Consider the following 22840-nt stretch of genomic DNA (forward strand, 5'->3'; position numbering starts at 1 on the left):
AGCCAAAGTGCAGCGGTCCGGTTCCTCCGCCGCTGTCCTGATTTACTGACAGACAGAGATTGTTGCTTTGAATGCAGATTTCAGCTTCTTTGTCTCGGCTTATAAAAGCGCGATTAATGTGGCTTCCTCTATTTTTAAGACAGTGTTTGGTGTCGCTTTGCGTTCTCTGCCTCCAGAGAGAGTTTTTTTTTTTTTTCTTCACGCGATAATTGTCTGTCTGACCATCGAGCAAGGAGAAATTATCAGTTTATGGGTTTTCATTAGCGGTCTGAAGAAAGAGGCGCTGGTAAAAATCAGAAAGACACTTTTCCTGCACCTACGCTTGAAACCAAAGCAGTGTTGGCGACGGCGGAGTGCAGGCTTACGCTCTGTTGCTTTTGTAACTGGCTTACTGGTCTTAGAGCAAGATTATAAAATGTTCTTTTTATTTAATATACATTGAAAGGGGGATTTACTTTTTGCAACGGCAACGTTACAATGCACAAATACTCTATTTTACTCGAGTATTTTACCGTCACCCATTTCAAAACGTGCAGCATTTTTTGTCCATCGGTTGTTGTTTTTGTTGTTGTTGTTGTACTCTGTGAACTGTAATGGACCTGTGCTGTGCTGTGCTGTGTGTGTGTGTGTGTGTGTGTGTGTGTGAAAGGAGCTGGGCCGATCAGTATCACTGACCGAATTCTGAACCGTGTTAGTGAACTGGAGTGTGCGACAGCCATAATGAGGATTCCCCCCATTTGTTGACAATTATGGTTTGGATGCCTCTGAGTTTGTTTTCAACCCAAAACTCTTGGATTCCAATCACCCTGCGGCTTATGAATTATATAGTATGTGCACACGTGTAGTGCTTTAACTGTACTCGGTGCACATCTGGCTTCAACAGCGTTGCACACTTACTGTGCTCACTGCGCGCTGTGTTTTAAAGCTGCGTCCAATCAAATTCACGGAAATCACAAAATCTTACATGTATTAAAGGTTAAGTGTAATTTTTTTCAGTGATTTTTAAGATGAAACAGCGACATCAAGTGGTTATAGTTCACTTTGTAGAGCTCTTTTACTTACCAATCCGTACCTACCCTCTCCTGAACTTGCCAGTGAACTACGGTGGCCTGAGAGCACAAACCCGGATACCTCATCCACCTTCTTCTTCGTTGGTTTAGTTAAAGACGCCAGCGTTCACCCTAAATACGAGAGGTGCATTTATGGGCAGTATATTATTCTTTTACCAATGTAAACATCATCAATCAAGCCAAATATATTAATTATATTAATGAGAACTGTTCCAATGGTAGGAAAACCAAATGACTTTAATTGTACTGCGAGTGCACTTTTATGAATGCATTCATGGGCTGTGTGTTAAGCTTCTACCAACGTAAACATCATAAATTAAGGAAAATTTTACACCTTTAGCATCAACGTTTCCTCTCGATCCTAACTGTAAATCTTGGAGTTTTGCGTTGGTCTTTTGAAGGGCTTTAATCAGGTGAGGTTCTGTCTGACATTGAATGCATCATTAATTCATCAATCCAGACATTAAAAAGATTGCCCCTGTTCTGCCTCTGACACCGAAGCGTGTTGTTGTTGTTGTTGTTGTTGTTGTTTCGGCTGACTGAGGGCGTTGCGAATAAAGACTTCCATGTCTGCGATGCTCATTTTACGGAAGAGCGGTTCATCAGTTTAGCACTGTGAGCTGGACGCCCTCTCCCTCTCTCTCTGCCTCAGCCGCTCTGGCACGGGCGTTGCATCGTCCTGATGTCCAGAACATGGAAGCTGACTGACTGACTTGGTGATTTGAAGCGTGTTGTTGCTTTAATGGCATTGCGGTGCACTTGAGTCCCCTGTACGTCCATGGACGCTAGCAGTCAAAGGTTTGGACACACTTGTTTCTTCTTTATCTTGACTACTAAACATACATCATCAAATATATGAAGATATGTGGATTAATGTGACAAAAGAAGAAAATGCTGAAGATGTGATGTTCTATATATTTTCTGTGCAGGGTTGCTATTCTAGATCATCTAAAATATAAAACTTGTTTGAGTTCTTTCACACTTGTGTTCATTCATAGCTTTGTCGCCTTGGGTGACAATCTACACTGTCGATAGTCGTGACAATGAAAGAAACACCATTCAGACTGTTGCCTGGCAGCGTCTCGTCACATCTTCACAAAGTTAACTCCACTGTTTACGAGTCAACAACAACGACAACATGTCAACACTGACGGCACAATGAGGTATGGGCAAGCCAATTACAACTGAAAACCAATACAGTACCAATGCACTTTGCACAGGTTTGTTCATATGCAGCGGCAGGCTGCCAGACATACAATAAGCTGGGATTCCATACGCGTAGATATTTACCTAGAATCATTTCAAGCTTGTCAGAGTCACAGCCGCAGTCGTGACCCTGGATTTCCCCCCCCCCCTGCTTTGCTGCAGTATTTAACAAAGCCCTTCATTGCCACATTGCCACAAAGCTACATGGCCTATATAAGTGTATCAGATGGTTGCTTGTGCAGTATTTGCCATTCTGTTCACTCCAATTTAATCAAAGTGATTTTCTGCATACTTGACAGATATCTCACCCGACCACATGGAAGAACATTGGCAAATCACTTCATTGTCATTGGTAATTACAGTCCTAGTAGCGTCTTGTGGTGACTCACTCCGTCATCAGGCTTCCTTTTGTTTTTGTCAGTTTCTAGCTGGAAGGAAACCATGGACTGATTGTGTTTTAATACCCGTATGAGTGTGTTGCACATTTGCTTCCATGAACATGTGAGTCTGGGCTGCTGAAGCGCAGCGACAAAGGTCACAACGTCTGAACTTTTGTTTTACTGATGCTTTTTTAAAATGTTGCTATTAAACGGCACAAAAAGAATCTGCATCTGTGTGTGTGCGTGCGCGCGTGCGTGCGTGTGTGTGTGTGCGTGCGTGTGTGTCTGTGTGCGTGTGTGTCTGTGTGTGATCACATGTTTATATGCTTCAGTGAACTTGCATGGGCTCTGTGAAGTGCAACAAGGCAACAGTGACTGAAGCTGACAGGGCGGCCAGAGAAACAAGCAGAGCGAGCGTCGCGCAGTGCTTTGCCTGTGCTGGATCTCGTGCTGGCTGTGTGTTTTTGTGTGTAGGTGCGCGGGACGCGGGCGCAACTTACGAGGCTGCGTCGCTTGCAAATCGCTACCAACTCTGCAGCGATTGTCTGCCAAGTTGCCGAGACAGATTTGTGAGTTGTTGCAGTCGCTGGCACGCCAAGAAGCTTGCAGTCCTTGAAACTTTGTGACTTTGTGGCCGAGGCGCAGTGGAAATTTCTCCTTTTTAATTATGAATATGGTCGGTAACAGGAGAAGGCTGGGGCAAGGCTGCATTAATAATGTGGATCATTTGCATGAGTCTTTAACCCTCTATCCATGATTCTTGCCATGTTTTGTCCTGTTGATTTATATTCTTCTTATTTTTTAGTCATACGATGTAGAATTAGTGGAAAGTTTCTCATTGAATTTGCTTTTTGTTAGTCTCACGTGTGCTGCTTGGCAATTGGGATGTTAACAATTAATTGATTACCGATGAATTGTTGATTAAGAATTTAATGGGTTAAATTAAATTAGTCACAAATAATTGAACATTTTTCACACGGGTAGTTAATATCATTATAACAGTGTGGTGGCAGGAAGGAGCAATTCACCTGTAGATACTGTGATGGTCATAATAACTTAAAAAAAAAAGTTGAAATGTGAGCCATCAGCAGCCAACTTAAAGTCAGGGGATAAATGTTCAGGGTGTTTCTACTGTTCTCTAATGTAAAAATGGGTCACATTGGACCCTCAACAACATTCAAAGGTTAAATAATGCGTTCCTTAAACATTTTTCATTGTGAAATTTTAGCTTCTCAGCAACAATCGCGCGTTAATCGCCAACAAATGAATGGTTAATCGATTGATAAGGTCAACTAACGATTCATGAATGAATCCATAATTTCCGTACCTAACCTCAATCACACCGTTGTCCGCGTTGAATTCAAATTTCTCATCTTTGTCCGTCCACTTGTGTTCCACCGTCCAACAACAGCCGTTTGCTCGGAGCACCGCGGAGGCGCTCGCCGCGGATCCCTGCAGGGGCGTTCGTTGCCGGGTTACAGTCTGATGGCTTTTGACGCTATTAATTATTTAATTGGAGTAGAGGAAGACAGAATTATTAATGGGGCGGATAAAGGCAAGGGGCATAATACAGACGCAGTCTCTGGGGGACGGGATGCGAAGAAAAGGCAGCGAAGATCAGCAGGTCAGGCTGATAAAGGCAGTCAGCAGAAGCAAACAGGAAGAGGAAATGAAGGTTATATGATGCGGACTATTGTTTTTGATATTTCCGCCAGGCATCATAAATAGTTTATCTCTGCGCCTCTCGGCAGACGTGCGGAAATTAAAACAGACGAGGTTTCATGCAGCCTGGCGATCCTCTTGGAGCAGCTCCAGTCCCTGGCAGGTTCGGGGGAAGCTGTGCAGGACTTGAAGTAAACACACACACACACACACACACACACACACACACTGATTTCATCTCCACTGTGTAAATGGAGGCTGTGATGAACTTTTCATGGAGAGGCAGAAGTTCACCTCATGTCAACACAAAGGAAGCCTGTGGTGGCCACATAGTCAAACATTAAAGAGGAAGGGCAAGCACACACAAACACATAACATTCTGTGTGTGGGTGTCATCTGGGTGTCGGGAGCACTGGATGGTGTACTTTTTAAATTGGCTGAAAGCACGTGAAGATGGTGATTTGGCCAGAATGTCCCCTGGAGAAGCACTGCCAGGACGATCACGTCAGCGCCCAGAAGTATGGCAAGTTGCAAGCAGCTGGAAAATACCATTCCTGCAAGAGCTAACATGAATATGTGGAATTGGGTGGAATTTCTTTCTCTCTGTGAAACTCCCAAGTGGGCACATGCATTATAAAATGCCACCTCTCAGATGAAGACGGCTAGAAAATGGGTAAAATGTCAAGTGGTGGTGAACTACACCTTTCAAATTCTGACACTTTAGAATAATTACGATGTTCCTTTTTAAGCCCAGTTGATTGAAGGCTCAGTGTGTCATATTTGGAGATTTTGAAGAAGAAACTCTCTCTCCTCCGCCTTCACTTGCCAGTGAACTACGGTGGCCTGCGCACTCAAACCTGGATACCTCGCCCACCTTCTTCTTCATTGGTTTATTTGATGAGGCGAGCAGTCGCCCTGATTATAAAGCTCTCTGTCAGGCGGCTGGATTGTCCACACCGGGCTTCCTTAGAAACATGGCGGTGCAAGATGGCAGCTAACTGGAGCGAGAGCGTTGATCTTATATATAAATAAGACCCGTTCGTCGGGTAGAAAAACCAAACGACTTTCATAGTACTGTGATTACACACTTCTATTAATTATTCATAAGCAGTATATTAAGCTTTTAGCAATATAAAAAGCATAAATCAAGCCAAATATTCCTCACTGGACCTTTAAATGTCTAAAGTACAACCATTCTTACAGATCTAAGTACCGAGTTCTTCATATTGGGAACCTAACCAGCTAAGCTTCTGTTTTTCTTCTTCGCTGACTGGAAGCTGTTTGACGTGAGTCAGGTTTTTAGCTTTCTGTAGGAAGGTAGTGGGTTGGTGTGGTGGGGGTACAGGAGGGGTAAATAAACAAACAGCGGAATGCAAAGTTGACTCAGCTGCTGCCGGGCCGGCGCTGCAGCGAGCAGTCCGGCCGGCGTGTGTGTCTGCTGGCGAGTCGGCGCCGGAGTTCAGGTTTACTTTCAAAAACCCCCGTGATGATGTCGCAAGCGTGCGTTCTCTCCCCCCCCGCCCCCCTCGCTCACATCACGTACGCAAAGTCTGGTGTTGCAGTCGGGACCGCACAAAACCGAGACCGAGACCTTATCAAGACCAGAGAGTCTGGAGATCGAGACAAGACCGAGACTTTGACCCTGGACAAGTGGCCACTTCACCGCAGGGTCACATAGAGACAAACAACCATCACACTCACAGACGCACCTACGGACAACTCAAAGTTTCACCTCGCATGCATGTTTCTGGACTGTGGAAGCTGAGGAAGCTGGAGGACCTGGAGAGAAGCCAGAAGCTGGAGAGAGGACCAGATAGTGGCTGTCAGTACTGACTCAGCGTGTGGCTGTGGGAACGGGGAGTCCGAACGGGGCCGCTGGCCGTGCTGAACTTCCTGCAGAGGGCCGACCGCTCTGACCTCCCTCTGTCTTTCCATCAGCTCTTCCTATGAAGGGAGTGAGTGTTAGTCAGCAGTGCTACCAGTGGTCAGAGGAACGGCTTGGAAACCCCCCTGCCCTCCCCGCCCCGCCCCGGCCCGGCCCGGCCTGCCGTCCCAGGGACCGCCAGATACCGAGCACATTCATCTCCCACTCCTCCTCCCTCCTCAGTCTCTCTCTCCTTCTTCTGCTTTCTCCGTCTTTCCCTCAGCGTTTCTTCGCTCTCGCTCGCCGTGCGGAGGATTGCCCTACTTTTATTCTGGCCTCATACATCACTGTCTTCCCTTCGCAGCCGCGCTCCGTTATGGGCGGCCGACCGACGCACAGAGTGAAAGCTCCCCCACTTTCTCTCTCTCTCTCTCTCTCTCTCTCTACCTGATCAGTCCCACTCCTTTTCTTTCTCATCTCTTGATGTTTGCTGCTGCCCCCGTTTTGCCTCGGAGGGGCTCGTTAACATCTTAACAAGGAGATATTCCTCCCTCCTCCTCGTCGTGTTTTTACTTCTGAACGCTGTGTTTGTACCTTGAGTTTTATTGGCAGAAGCGACACCGAGTGCCGTCTGATTTTGTATCGCTTTCATTTACGTACGCCTGAATAGAAGACGCGCCTCGTGTCGAGTGAATCTGAGACTTTTAATACCTAATGCAATAATAACTCATCGTAAAACAGCTTTCACACAGCAGCTCCATACTCTGCAGAGTCAGATGAACTATGTAGACGTTTATGAATACATCTTGAGTGCTGTTGTTTTCAAAGGTGAAAAATGTTTTGCATTCTCAAGTGGAAGACCTCGCCTGAGTCTTGATGGTTTGCCCTAAAACTTGTCCAAACAAGGACATTGTGGAAACAGTGACAGGGAAACACTATCAGCACTTTGAGAAACTCAAACTGGTCCTATTATGGCCATTTGCAGATTGAATAAATGAATCTTAATGGTCTATTGCCAACAATAAACTCGGTCTGTTTGGTCCAGAACCCTCCTACTTTGAGTCGTACACGCCTTAAAAACGAGCTTTTCTCTCCCTCGGCCTGAAGAGGCTCTGTAACTCCGCCTTGGAACATCACACTTCCTTGTGATTGGCTAGCCAAGAAAGCTAGTAGCTGCGTTTCCATGGCCCCTAGAATTGCAAAAAAAAACTAAATTTCGTAATAAAAAAAAAAAACTGGTGATTGAAACGGCTAAACTTGGAAAAACCTCTCAAACGTATCGAAATAGAGAAAAAGTGTCGTGGAAAGACTCTTTTGGCATTTACACGTCAGCGGACAACAGCTTGTTTCGGTGCGGTAACATGAAGCCAGCCCTCCCCACCTAGGAAACTGCAAGCTGTCTGTTTTTGGTACTCGGTGTGTTAGCTGGCATGCTAGTAACACAAAAAGACGCATTAAGGAGCTGAAAAAGTCAGTTTTTCATAACAGGACCGCAAGTGGAATATGATTTTGCTTTGTCCCAGTGACACAAACGTCTTGGTGCCGGCAACATCATTATCAAGCCAGCTGGCGGGGGGGAAATATTCTACTAAGTGACTGTGGCTCCTATTTGGTGACCAAGCTGGGCCACTGGAATGCACTGCTAGTAATTATACGGCAAGCAGTGATGACAACCCAATCTGAGAAGCAAACAGCCACAGTCTGTGCTGTCAGGCTCATCAATTCTGAGTTTATTATTTATCTTGAAGGAGATGCGTTTTTTTTTTTATTATTGTGCTTTAAAAATTAAAAAAGACACAATTAACACATCTCCAGGCTTGATATAAATGTCTTCTTCTGCTTTCTGTTATTTCTTCACTAATTAAAACCACAATATGTGTCAGCGTGTGTGTGTGTGTGTGTGTGTGTGTGTGTGTGCGCGCGGCAGCAGTGTTACAGCCATGTTACGCAACTATGAGTTTACTTTGCAGTCATTTTTCAGCTCATGTTTTTTTAGTTTTTTTCAGGTTCAGTGAAGTGAACAGCGACGACGACATCTAAAAATACCGCCTGTTTCTTTATTATTCTACACCATTGCTTCCGTCAACCTCCTTACAGTGTACACAAAGGTACATGGCAAGGCAGTGCGAATGCTATGCTACAACAGTCAGGTTAGAAAGAAAAGATCTGCAATGTCAAATTCTTTGGAGAGCGCTCCACTGTGCAGAAGCCCTTTAAATAAATGAATATAACAAAGCCAGTGTCTCTAAACCCTCAGTTGTGAACAGGGAGGCAAAATAATCCCTGAGGTAATAATTAGACATATAACATGTGCAGGTAGTAATTGCTAAAACTTGACACCTTGTACATTAAATCCAATCTTGTTGGCACTGAGTTGGGCCAATTATTTATCAAATCACCGAGATGGAATGACGGCAGTAATTGTCCGCATGGCGGAAGGAGCGAAGTGCTCGCCGAGTCCTCAGCCGGTGGAAAGATTGGAGGTTTTATTAGCTCGCCAACCTGAAATTTCCCTCAGGAATTTCTTGAAACCAAACCAGCGGTGAATGGGCGGCCTTTATTGGTGAAGGGCCTCGTCAGCCCAGCCCAGCCCAGCCCAACCCAGCCCAGCCCAGCGACTCTCTTGCAGGGATTGATACAGTTCAGTGTGAGGAGTCGTTTGGGGGTCGATAACTTTGCTTCAGGGCATTCAGACTCTCCAAACCGGGAGAAATCTCCGCCTTTACTCGTCTTCTCTTTCAACTCTGTTCATCCCGACTCATAAAAACTCCCATAAACGAGAGACGGTTACGGACCGTTGGCTGACCGCAGTGGACGCTAGCAGTCAGAGTTTGACCACAGCTGTTTCTCCTTTACCTTGACTACTTTCTACACTGTGGGCACACACCGAAGACATCAAATACATGAGCAAAACATGTGGATTAATGTGGCAAAAGAAAAGAAAAATGTTCAAGAGCTAAATATGTGATGTCCTACAGTATATATTTTAAATGAAGGGTGAGTTCTAAAATATAAAACTTGTTTGAGTTATTTCAAACTTGTTTGGTTTAATCCATATTCCACATGTTCTCATTCATAGTTTTGATGCCTTGAGTCACAACCTGCAGTGTCAGTCGTCATGAAAATGAAAGAAAAACCACGAAATCAGAAGAATGAGTCCAAACTGTAGACTGCTAGTGTGTGTAGAGACGCTGGCCCACTCGCACACTCAAACTGGCTTGCTGTTTGTTTTTGTACTGTATTTGTGTATCATCGTGTATATGTGTGTGTGTGTGTGTGTGTGTGTGTGTGTTTGTGTGTGTGTGTGTGTGAGTGAAGGAGAAGATCCAAGGTCTGCTTCTCATTACATCTCTGTTGAACTGACGAAATCCAGGCACTGCCAGTCGCACTTCTGCAGATACGGTTGGAATGCACGCACTGGTGTGTGTGTTGTGGTCTGTTGTTTGTGTGTGCGTGCAAGTGCAAGTGCATGCCCTGGTGGCTCTTCCTCCAGTTGTGGTTCTCCATGTTCCACCAGATCCCCTGTTTGTCTTTCTCTCCCCCTCCAGCCTCGCCACTGTCTCCCTCCCAGCCACTCTCTGCTAAAAGAATGATGCTGTCTGACCTCACATCCAGCTAATGAGTGTGTGTTTGTGTGTGTGTGTGTGTGTGTGTGTGTGTGTGTGTGTGTGTGTGTGTGTGTGTGTGTGTGTGTGTGTGTGTGTGTGTGTGTGTGTGTGTGTTGAAGGGCGCACGCGCGCGTGTGTGTGTGAGTGGCGCAGCTCCAGTGGCATCGATACCTCAGTGTTTCTCAGCAGTTTTTCAGCCCTCGCTGCCTTTTATGAGCAGAGAGGAAGTGAAAAAGCAAAAGCTGCTCACATGCACAGCTTGTGACGCACAGGCTGGGACACATCAGGATCAGCCGTTTTCTAGCGTGTGCGACCAAGATCATATCGTCAGATGTCCGTTTTTTTAAACAAAAACCAGGCGAGCCGGATCCAGTGAGCCTGCACACGCCAGTTGCATAGCACTGCATCAACCAGCAGGAAGTGAGGATGACACCACGGCGCTGTGGTCTGCATGTTAAATATGGAAACTAAGTATCTTCTCCACCGACCCCAGTGTTACTGTTTCTGTCTGGGACAAGACGCAGAGTGTTTCCTCCGCACTTCATTACCTGCTCTGCTAGGATTCCTCACACTGCAGCTCCAATCAAACACAGTCTTCTTCCAAGGCACCTGCGATGCTGAGCAGCGTTTCCAGGGCGTCTGCATGAGAAATGCATTAGAGGGGAAAAGCAACCGTCCGTCCATCCATTTCAAATACCTGCTGGAGCTTCTCCCAGCTGTCAGAGGGTGGAGGCAGGGTGACACCCTGGACCAGTGGCCACTTCATTACATAGCCACATAGAGACAAACAACCATTCACACTCACATACACACCTACGGACAATTTAGAGTTTCCAGTTCACCTCACGTGCATGTTTTTGGAGTGTGGGAGAACCTGGAGAGAAGCCAGCAGACACAGGGAGAACCTGGAGAACCTGGAGAGAACCCAACAGACACAGGGAGAACCTGGAGAACCTGGAGAGAAGCCAGCAGACACAGGGAGAACCTGGAGAACCTGGAGAGAACCCAGCAGACACAGGGAGAACCTGGAGAGAACGCAACAGACACAGGGAGAACCTGGAGAACCCAGCAGACACAGGGAGAACCTGGAGAACCTGGAGAGAAGCCAGCAGACACAGGGAGAACCTGGAGAACCCGGACAGAAGCCAGCAGACACAGGGAGAACATGCAAACTCCACACAGAAAGGTCCCAGGCCCGGAATCAAACCTACAACCTTCTTGCTGTGAGGCAGCAGCGCTGACCACTGCACCACCGTGTCCGGGGTAGAAACCAAGCTCTGCCTTTCAGACGGCCAAATGTTGCCTTTGGAGGCCTGGGTGTCACCACCAGTTAGTGTTGGGAGCAGCGTCTGGTCCCAGCCTCCAGGTCGGACACGAGCGTCCCTGCGCTGACTGACAGCTGCTCTGGCCCTCTTAGGCATAATAGCATTTACCCACATGCGTGCCCTACTGACTGTGTATTAGCCAGTGTGTGTCTTGTCTAATAGTGAGGTAATATAATCAGCGCGGCCTGTCACGGTCTGTTAGGCCTCTGCTGCCTTCCTTTCCTTTTCGGCTGTAATCGACCTGCGACTCCTGACGCACGTTGTCTGCGTCTGCGTCCGTTTAACACCGCAGTCTGCTTGAACAGGACTCTTAACCAGTGTGTTACTGGTTAAGAGTAACACACTGGTTATGTATACATATATATATATATATATTTATATATACATATATATATATATATATATATGTATATACATATTTTCTTTTTCTTTTTTTGAACAAGGCCTGTAAAGAGTCGTGGTGCTCCAAACAGTCGAGGGTTTCTCCTTGGCCAGAGCTCAACTCCCTCTACATGTTGAGAGTTTACACACTGCATCTCTCACCACACCATTAGTGGTGAAAGATAAGCCCAAGCCATTTATCTGCGACATGCGTAAATCCACCAATTACCGTCACTTATCCTGCGGGCTGTCTCTGAAAAGAAAAAAAAAAGCCAAAAAAAAGCCAAAATGAAAACAGAAAGCTGCTATGCAATTACTGAACCACTCATTTCGCCCCATAAAGATTTGCACGTGATAAGTGTGGTTGTTGGTGAGGGTGGATTGTGGTGGTGGTGGTGGTGGGGGGGGGTTTCACAGTTCAAAACTATGGCTAAACTCATGTGTGATGCAGGATGGCAGCTCCCCGCCGGCCCCCACGGCCGAGGAGGAGGAGGTGTTTACGTCTTTCAAAAGACTGATTTTCTTCACCCTGTCCTGCACTTTGACAAAAGAGTCACTCTGAGTTCCAGACTGAGCGGCATTCCTGTTCAGAAACCTTCATTTCTTCAGGTCCGTCGGACGCTTGCTTCAGTTGAAAACGTTTGACTCGTCGATCACATCACGCAGAAACTGCCCACACGTACTTTTGAATGGAAACGTTTACATCCAAGGTTTTAACCGCCGTCTGAGCGCCACATTGGAACTGAAGAAAATGAAAAGAATAACTATGAAAGATTAAAGGGAGTTTAGTTGGCCAGCAGAAAGTCAGCTGAGGCCTCTGTGGTCTGCCTCAGTCATGAGGTGTGTGAGGAAGAAGCCCGGTGAACACTGCACCTCTGTCTTTTCTCTCCTTCTCTCTCTGGTTTTAATTCACTCATCCACACTTTGAATATGGGGGAAAAAACAAATAGAACAGGACCATACAAAGTTCTCTCTTTCTTGACAAAGCCACATCCTCCTGGTGTTAATGGAGGTTGTTAGGCTGGCACCTCTGCCTCAAGGCTGCTAGAGCTGCAAGAACTGCTGCAGCTGTATACTGAAGTGTGAAGTGTGAAGGAGAACTGCTGAGTGAAGAACAGCATGGCCATGTCTTGATAAGTAGCGCTTTCATTTTGCTTAAATGTGGAAACAGAGGCGGGGGTGAGTGAGGGCAAGTCGTCATTTCATTTTGCTTTCATTTTAAATTCAAAGTTTATTATTTTTTTCTATGGAAGCGCATTGCTGCCACACTAGAAAAAAAAAAAAACAGGGCTCAGTGTGATTTTACGTGATCATTTTCACGTTATAACGTGAAAACTATCACGTTGTTTCGTCAAAGTTTCACATTTTTTCACAGTAATTTACAACATGAGACTTTCACATTACAAGTTGATATTGAGCTCTGTTTTTTATTTTTTTGGCAGCAATGCGCTTCCGTACTTTTCCTTCACTATTCATAATTACAATAATGTTGCGTGCAGCTCCAGCATTTGCCGGCCGCAGATCCGCAACAGATCAACGTTTCTTACGTCCATTATCAATCTGCTGGACGGTTTCTCAGTTGTTCGGCCTGTGATAAACAAACCCACATCAGGGCAGATCAGAGACATTTTGTAAAAGCACCTTAAAAGCTGCAGCCCGACCGTTGCTTAGATTAAAGGGGAGCTTTGCAATCTAATCCTTGCTTGTGGAGTTTTTTTTGGTGCTGCATTAACGAAATATTTTGTCCTCGTGTCCAAAACAGCAGGGTGCGCAGCACTGACTTTAGGAGGTGGGTGGGCGGCCTGTCTCAGGGAGGATTATGGGATTGCGTGTGGGTGGGAGAGGAGGTGGGCTGTTGATTTTAAGATGGTGCAGTCGGTAAAGCGACGGTTCTTTCCGTTCTTAATGCAACGCCGTGCTGCGTGGCTGCAAACGACGCTGACTCCCGTTGTTTGCGGAGTGTGTGTGTGTGTGTGTGTGTGCGTGTGCGTGTTGGATCGATCCTGACAGGGCGGCAGCTCTCTGCAGGTCTGTAGTTGTGCGTCGGGCCTGAGTTTAGTCTGCTCCTCACATACAAAACACAGCTACGGGCTCTGACTCTCTAATCTTCCCCTCCAGATTTCCATCGTAATTACTTGGACGCACTGCGACGCTGTTTACCCTAAACCTTTTTCAGACTTAAAGTCTCAAGTCTCACTATAAAGTGTGACTCGTAACCCGTCATTAAAAGACAAAGTATAGCTCCAAACATAGAGAAGCTTCCACAATAAGACACCGGGACAGTGTTTCTGCAGCAGGACGGCACGACGGAGACCTTAAATGCATGTTTTAGTCATGTTGGGGCTTCAGTCTCCTCTGTCTGAGGTTGCAGGATATTCATAGCGCCACTACGCTGCAAAGCATTACTCACAGTTTTTGGACTGACTGTTGTTTGCTCACTGTTTTTACACATTATTGCTGTTCAGTTGAGCAGCTATTCAAAATGGTTTTGTTCTTGCTGCAGTGCCTGTGGTTGTCAATCCGCGGCCGAGATGTGGACCTTCTTCTTTGTGTGTGATTTTGCTCATCAGGGCTAATGGGAAGTTTTGGAAGATTCATATTTTTTCGCGTATTGAGCTACAAAGTACCAATACTCACATTACTGCCCACTCTCCTAATGGTATTGTTTCATTTGCTTCTAAAAACCAAAGATTGTTTGTCTCATACAACGAATTAAAAGAATGTTTTTACATTGAATCGGCTGAAGGAAGCGAGTCAATCTATTTGACTGATTTAGTTTCGTTATTTGAATGCCACCCTGATTAAATATCTTTGCAATGTAGAGCTAATTGTACAGTTAAAACCCTCTTTAAAAAGGCAGTTTTGTCAGTCTGAAAACTGTGTGTTTGGCAGTTTTGTTTCAGTCATTCTGGTTTAGACTGGTTCTGGACAGCCGTGCAGCACCAGTCCACATCCTTCAATGTTTTGTTTAATTTTCTTTGGTTTAAATTTAGTGGAATTTTGTGCACTGTGTCTGTTCTCAGATTTTTTTTAATTGGCTATTTGAAAAGTTTCCCAGTGGTCAACAGCCGTAATGATGGTACTTTTCTCAACCTTTTTTTTTTTCCCCCCATCTTTTTGGTGCGAATGAGTTCCTCCGACTTTTTAGATTTAAAAATTACATTTGAAGAAGATATTTGGGAATCGTGAACCCCCTTTAAACAGTTGAGAAAATGAAACACAATAAATTATATGTTAACGTGACCACAAAGTGTAAATGTGCAGCTTTGTAAGGATTAGTTGTCAAGCATGTTGTTGTGTTTCAGGCTAGAAAGGAGCAAAAGTATCTCGTGAGATACTTTGAGCCTGATTGCTTAAAAAAACAAACAAAAAAATACAACACTACTTGATTTGAAATATCAAGGGTCCCAACCAAAGCGTGGATTATTGTGGATTAAGGATTATGCTTTGTGTCTGAATTATAAACGAAAGAGGAAAAAAAAGTGCGCTTTACTATTTTCCAGATGTGCAGCCTGACACAGCCGACTGCTTACCTGTGTGGAAAAACAAGCCATTAGAAACTGATTCTGAAGTGGAGACAAGTTGACTGAGATGGAAAATGAAGGATTTACTCACTGTGAAATAAACAAAAACATCATAGCGCAGATGGCAAAGTGATGACCGTGGAAAAAACCCACAGTAAAGCCAAACTGTCTTCCCGCTGATGGAGTAGCAGGCTGGTGTAAGAACTGTGTGGTAAGCTGGGTTCTGATGGGGTGACATCATTTAACCAGATGTTTGTGCGTTCATACATCACGGCCCGAGTCGTGCTTTTCAGCGAGTGAAGTGGTCTGAAGACGCTTGGAATGAATCTGTCTGTTTTCATGCCAGGCGCTCTCAGTCAGACCTTATTGAACAAACAGCTCCCCAGTCAGGCGGCGACGGCCAATAGATCATTGGTGACGCTGCTCCGAACCTCGTCTGATTAGACATCACGTATTCACCGCTAGAAGAGAGTGGAGGGTCTCTCTGACTCTGACCTACTTTAAAACACGGTGATTCAAACCCTCTGCCCGCTGATCCTCGGCGAGAGTGGAAAGTAGCGGCCGAACCCAGCGGGCGGCTGCAAGCTTATGCTTATTGATAGCAAAGTTTGCACCTTGTTATTCAGGGTAGTTTTTTTTTCCTGATGTATGAAGAACACGCGTAAAACACCATCAAGAGGAAAAAAATACACAAATAAAAAGTAGAGCTGTAAGATGAAATGCACAGATACCACTTTATTACACAACAGGTACGAGTACTTGCATTTCAGTACTCACCAATACTGATACCGAGTACTTAATAAGGCCATTGCACATTATAGAATTACTTTTTTTTCCCCCCTACAGATCTATTATACGACTATCAGAGTCTTTAGTGTTATGTAGGGATGCAATTTTTTACCGAACGAGTAGAGTACGAGTACCTGCATTTCAGTACTCACTAATAACAATACCGATACTAAGTTTCACTGCGGTACAAACGCAAAATTAACAAAATTGTCATGTACATACATACACAACTGGTATCGGTGTCGTGGTAACGGCACAAAATTTACGAGTACAAGTAGAGCAGTCAACCGACACCGATACCCAATACCAGTATCGGGTATCGGTGTTGGTGGTTCCCGAGGTTAAACCATGGAAAAAAAGGTTTCCATCACCAGATAAGACTCAAGACGAATCAGCTAGTTTGATTTGAGGAGCAACACAATGTGGCAGTGAGGAGCAGATATCTGTATTGGAATTGAGTTGGAATCACTTTTTGTCATAACCTTCCAAACAGCTACATTTCAAGTGAGAAAGGATCACTTGGTTTATTTGTTTTCTCGTGTGTGTGTGTGTGTGTGTGTGTGTGTGTGTGTGTAGACGCCGTTTTAGAGACAAAGCGGCAATAAACCCACACTACCTCCCAACACAGCAGCGGGTAAACGGAGACAGGAGCGCGCCGGATTCTAACAAAGACAGTTTTAACCACAACACATGAGTCCAGCATGATTTCAGAAGGCATCTCACTGTCAATATTGTGCAGCGTGAAACGTACAGGCTACAGGGTGTGCATTTCTGCCTGCAGGGCTCTGCCACTCACAAACAGAGGTGGTGAGTGGAGGAGAGTCGTTGTTCTTTCTTTCTTTCCAATTCTGAGCAACCGCTTTTGAGACTGAAAGTCTGCAGCGCTGAAATCTAACACATTTGTAGTTGGGAAAGGTCAAACAGATCTACTGTAGTATCTATTATACGACTATCAGAGACGGAATGACATTTTTGTAAATTTTTGTTCTGTTATTTGTACCACATTCCTCATAATGTTTTTCTAGAACAAGGTTCACTGCAGTACAAACACAGATTTGAAAAAATGTCATATGCATACATATACAACTGATATCGGTGTTGTGGTATCGGCACGTATTTGACGAGCACTCAACCGACACTATAACGGATACTGGTATCGGTGTTGGTGCAATCCTAGATAAAACCTTGAAAAATATGTTCCACCACCATACATTTTTACAAGTCCTCAACCCCGGTATCGGTACTGATACCCAATACTGGTATCGGTGTCGGTGCATCCCGAGATGAAACCATGGAAAATGTGTTCCACCGCCATACTATTTTACAAGTACGAGTTAAGTACTCAACCCTGGTATCGGTACCGATACCCAATACTGGTATCGGCGTCTTTTCATGCCTAGTGTTAAGAAGAAATCCTTCAATTCAAAGTTAAATTGTGTTGACTATTACACGCCTTTGAATATTTTTTATGGGTCCCTCGCTGAATGTGACATTTAATGGAGAAACGTATTCCAGGTCATATCTGCCATCTTTAACACTGCCTGCCTGGAGGAAGTGGGGCCCTCAGTTACTGTCACACTCTGTTTATCACTTTGATGAATCCTGGGGGTCTCAGCTCCTCCCAGCTTTGCAATCGATTTCTCCCGGAAACTAGACTTGTGCCTTTTTACTCCTCCGGGGTCCAAATACTCAGCGGGCCGAACACACAGCCATCTCATTTTTTTTTTTTTTTTGCTATCATATATCCCCATGGCGCGCTGCCCGAAACATCTCAGGTTTCTGCCTCAAAGATTTCCCCGAAGCGCTTCCCTGAGGGAAGCCTGGGGGTGCGCGGCAGTGCAGTGCGGCTCCGGCTCAGAGAATAATGGAGCAGAAGATGCGGCGGCACGTGACCGCACTTAAATGCCAGAGCTTGATAAAAGGGTTTTATTTCAGACGGAGCTCCTTTTAGGGAACAGATTGGAACTCTTTATCCAGGAAGATGTAGAAATGCGAGGAGGATGAGGAGGTGGGGGAGGAGGAGGTGGTGGAGGAGGATGAGGAGGAGGAGGAGGAAGCCGTGGTGAAGAGTCTTCAAGGGGAGGACCTGTGAATAGCTTTATTAGCGCAGAGGAGACGGGTTCATTAACACCCAGCAGCCTCGGAGATCCCACTGAAAGACCGGAGATGAACCAGGCGTAGTGGGTGCGCCGGCGTGTGTGCGTGCGTGTGTGCGTGCGTGTGTGCGTGCGTGCGTTCGTGCGTGTGCATCAGCAGGTGCAGGAGGTGATAATTGGTAGTGTTCTCATGTTTGCTCCGGCACAGATCTAAAAGTGGAGATCTTCACTGTCTCGTTGGCTTTGAGATCCCAGATTCCCCTGTGCTTTTGTCTGTGTGTGTGTGTGTGTGTGTGTGTGTGTGTGTGTGTGTGTGTGTGTGTGTGTGTGTGTGAGTGTGTGTGTCTTTTTAGCTCATGTCTTCCCTTTTTATTTTTCTATCCGCTCTCTCTCTCTCTCTCTCTCTCTCTCTCTCTCTCTCTCTCTCTCTCTCCGTCTCTCTTTCACCCTGGTGCGCCTGACCCTCCTTTTTTCTCTCTGATGGGGACGAGACAGAATTTTAACCGGCACCGGCCCCGGAGCAGGAAGCGGTTCAACGCCCGCTCAAGCATCTGTGTGGCAGCCTCACACAGTTTAACTTCTCGACAAAACATTGTGCCGAGCGGGCAAAGAGGACGGAGACTTAATGGGTGATTTGGATTTCTCTGAAGTTTTGTGAAAAGGCCTCAGTGAAAATTATCTCAAGGGCTTCCATCTTTCTCGAGTGTTCTGTGTGGGCTTGGATGTGAGTGGTGCTCTTGATTTAAAGACACCATGAAAAATGCTCATTTAAGTTTAGTAGATTGAGTAAAATGAGAAACATTACCATAGAATTTAGCTTGAAGTCAGTTAACATCGTTTTTTTCTGCCTATTTTATGCCCACCAAGCAACCTCTTGTACGTCTCTTTACTTTTCCCTTAAAAGTTCAATGTGTAATATTTGGAGATTTTAAAGAGGAAACAGCGACATCAAGCAGTTACATTTTAGATTGCAGTGCTCACTCGCTCACCCTCGCTCTCTCGAGCTTGCCAGTGAACTACGGTGGTCTGCAAGCACAAACCTGGATACCTCGTCCACCTTCTCCTTCGTTGGTTTAGCCGAGCACGCAAACGTTGTCCCTAATCATGAAACACGCTGCCAGGCTGTGAAACTCCCGAATGCACACGCGCATTATAAAATGCCATCTCTCAGATCCAGACGGGTAGAAAAATGTCACGTTATGGTGACAATTTTCAATTCGGACACTTCGGAATAATTATTAGAACATGTATTATAGCATTAAACACTTAAATGCCACTGACTGTGTTTCCATTACAATTTCTTTAAAAATAAAAGCGATCTTTCTAAAAATGACTACAAAAAAGTACAATTGCCATATTGGAGAGGTTTTTCCAAGTTGAGCTGTTTCCATCAGCAGGTTTTTATCGCGATATTTGAGTTTTGCGCAATTCTAGGGGCGATGGAAACGCAGCTATTGACAACATTATAATCTATACAGTAATGGATTTAATCGCTCGCAGCATTGAAAAGAGACGGCGTGCATATAATGGCGCACGGTGCTAAACGGAGTGTTCAGTGTCGGCTCTATTTCAACAACCTCCCTCAGCCTGGGTTCAGCGCCGCTGAGAGGTCGCTGCCGGTGGATCAGCCGCGAAGCCACTTTTGTGTGCTCGTCTAAGGCACTCGGCTAATCCGCCCGTCTGTTTACATGTCTGGTTTGTGTGTGTGTGTGTGTGTGTGTGTGTGTGTGTGTGTGTGCAGTCTGACAGAGGAAGATCAATGCTGGCATTGATCAGAGCCTCAACAGACCAACGTAACGTAACAGACATAACATTAAGAATTGAGAACGCGTGGCTGAATGCAGATTGGGATGGATTATGATTCGCTGATGGGGATTAGCATGAAAAATGGCTCTCGGTGGGAAGGACCTGGGCTCTGTTTCACGTACTTGGTGAGAACTGAGAAAATTGTGGCAAAGCCAAAACACGTTTGCGACACGGAACTCGACTGGGCGGGCAGTCAATAAAAAAAGTAGTTTATGAGATTCCATAGACACAATGTTGCAGACGGCGTCGTCTTTCATTGTAATAGGGCAGCATTTATCGCGTGGTGATAAATGGGGCCACTTTCTGGTCCGGCTCCATTAAATATGAATTGGAAACATACTTTCTGACCGCAGGCCTATTTCTCCCGGGGCTGTTTTGCGGTTCCGTCCTGGCGCGGCTACAATTAGATAAAGCAGTATAATGAAGTAAATCTCATTTAGCCGCGAGAGTCCACCAAGACAATCAGCAGTTGTCACAGATCTGCACTACAGATATCGATTGTCTGTCCAACACTGTGGGAATAACAGATGGGAGCTCTGCTTAAAGCTCAGGCTTCCCGTCAAACACTTCACGCTTGCACCGCGGCGGCGAGCTTACCAGTATTCCTCACACTGCGTGGATATGTTCACGTAAAAAAAAGAAAGAAAGAAAGAAAAGAAATCATCCCTAGAACATATTTGTATCTCATTCATAAAGCAGATTTAAGGTTTTAAAGAGAGTCAGCAATTTGGTCCAGTTGTGTTAATTTATTCCGATGCGCCGCGACATGATGGACTAAGATGGAATACACTTCACTACAAAACAGCCCACAGTGCAAAAACACAGTGTGACGTGATTCGGTGCCAAAGTTACACAACACCTGCCAACCACGCTGATACATCCAAAGGCTCGGTCGCCTCCTCTGGGCGAAAATTAAAACAGCTGCAGCGTTTTGCATCTCAAATCGTTGGCCCTAATGGTCGATGCAACAACGCAAGCGAGGCGCTGGCGAGAATATTTTATAAGCTTCCTGGTGTGGCAGAAAGCAACAAGAAAAAAAGCAACTGATAAAGTTACTGGTTGTTCATCGACAAATGTTGTCATTATACTAAAATTATCCTCGGCTTTCATATCAATTACAGGTTAAAATGCATTATGTTGCGACTACATACATTGCAGTACGTATTAATGCTGAATGTGGAGGTTTTGACACATACTGTATCTTATTCCACAAATAGCTGAACTGAAAGTCCTTTTTCTTATTATCAGTGGTTGCATTCCTATGCTTTTCCAGTAGGAACTGCATTTGAATATGTTTTCAGTCTGTTGCAATAACTGTTGTTGTTATATAACTGTTGCTGTATTTATTTAAAATGACACAGGATAGAAAGTGATCTCAATATTTATTACAATATTTATTTACAATGTATATTTATTATAATAAAATAATACATTTTATTTTAATATCTATTATGTTAATAGATATGCATTAGTACGTTAGATGTGTTCCACCTTTATCACATTCATTCATTCATTCATTCATTCATTTTCCATACCTGCTTAGTCCCGAGCTCAGGGTCACGGGGGTCTGCTGGAGCCTATCCCAGCTGTCTTAGGGCGAAGGCAGGGTGAAACCCTGGACAAGTTATCACATTCATTTAGACATAAATTGATTCACATTGAGTCTTTTTACAATCAAGGCAAAAGCCTTTTCTCATATATCAAAGTATTGAAAACAGGAGCGTGTTTTGTTCCAGCAGTGATGAAGAAGAGTGTGAAACACGATGTAATCAACACCATCGTCTGAAAGCTTCCATTTACATTTTGACAAACAGACCACCCGTTAATTATGTCTAATTATAACATATTTTACATTTTACATTTCACTTTAACTGTACCAAATAAAGTATTGCATTCTGCAGTGTCCCCATACCCAGTGTTTTGGGATATGTATATATACATATATGTATATATATATATATATATACATGGTTTTTTTTTTTACATTAAAAAAGGATGGTGGAAACCAGGCGGCTTCTTTGTGAGCCTCCGTGTTTGCTGGGCGGCGGCCAACTTTGTTCGCGGAGAGACGGTCGCCTTTCGACGACGCATTTCCAAGTGCATTAGCGCCGCCAGGCTCTGGTGCAGGCGGGGGGCGCAGTGGCGGCTCGATGAGCCGATGGACCCACCAACAACAGGTGCCGATAGCGGCCCGACCTCCGAGAGGCGCTAGACCTCATTGTCTGCCAGGCGTCTATCATCGGCGCGCTGTCTTCACATGGTAATAGCCTGACAGAGGGTGGACTGCAGGTGAAGGGCTGCAGGCCTCAGCATTTTCATGTGTGTGTGTGCGTTTCATTAGCAACATATTGGCTTTTCAGGGCCATAGCTGATTGATTTTGCATGCTCTTCCCAGTGTAATGTTTTAGAGAGGGCGGGGGTGATTGATGCTGCTCCACCCACTGAGTCCAGAGGAAAGCAGCAGCTTTTTAAGCTGGGGGGGGGGGGGAATAGTCAGAGAGCCAATATAATACAGTTGGAATTTAAAAAGAAGGAGAGCTTTTGAGAGTTTTTCCCGTCGCTCCCTCACATGACTGGGGCCTTTGTTGTTCATGGCAGGTAAACAAAGTGAAAATAAAAAGGAAATCTGTTGCAAAACTGTGGGTTGGTCCAATAAATTGTTCCAGAAGGCAGACTGGCAGTGCGCTGTGAACACTGTGAACACTGTCCCAGAGCCCAAGATCAATGCTAAAGAGGCTTACTTTAAATAGTCTGCAGAGTAGTCCAGCTGATTGGTGGCTTACTTAAAGGTACAGCGTGTAAAAGTCTGCCGTCTGGTGGTCAGATTCTAGATTGCCGCACTCGCACATTCACTCAACCCCCCTCCCTCTCCCGAGCTTGCCGTTGAACTACGGTGGCTTGCTTCACCCAAACCTGGATACCTCGTCCACCTTCTTTTTTGTTGGTTTATTTAAGGGCTTTACCAATATAAAAATCATAAATAAAGCCATTTTTTTTTTTTTTACACTCTGGACGTTTAACAGGAATAAAATTGAATCACAATTATAAAATCAATTAAGTTTATAATGTACAAAAAGTAGAAAAATTAAATGTAGGGTTGAGAAATATGTTGTAATGTATCAATATGAT

The 22840-nt window shown here is 45.0% G+C and overlaps 1 protein-coding gene across 1 annotated transcript in view; it reads left to right on the plus strand.

Annotated features, from left to right (window-relative positions):
• The window catches only part of LOC142900681 (cadherin-2-like), a 71579-nt gene that overhangs the window by 6463 nt on the left and 42276 nt on the right, over positions 1–22840 (plus strand). The gene's annotated exons all lie outside the window — the stretch shown is intronic.

The sequence above is a fragment of the Nelusetta ayraudi genome, unplaced genomic scaffold (genome assembly GCF_046127955.1).
Source record: "Nelusetta ayraudi isolate G7.1 ecotype Tasmania unplaced genomic scaffold, CSIRO-AGI_Nayr_v1 ptg000084l, whole genome shotgun sequence".
Taxonomy (NCBI): Eukaryota; Metazoa; Chordata; class Actinopteri; order Tetraodontiformes; family Monacanthidae; genus Nelusetta; species Nelusetta ayraudi.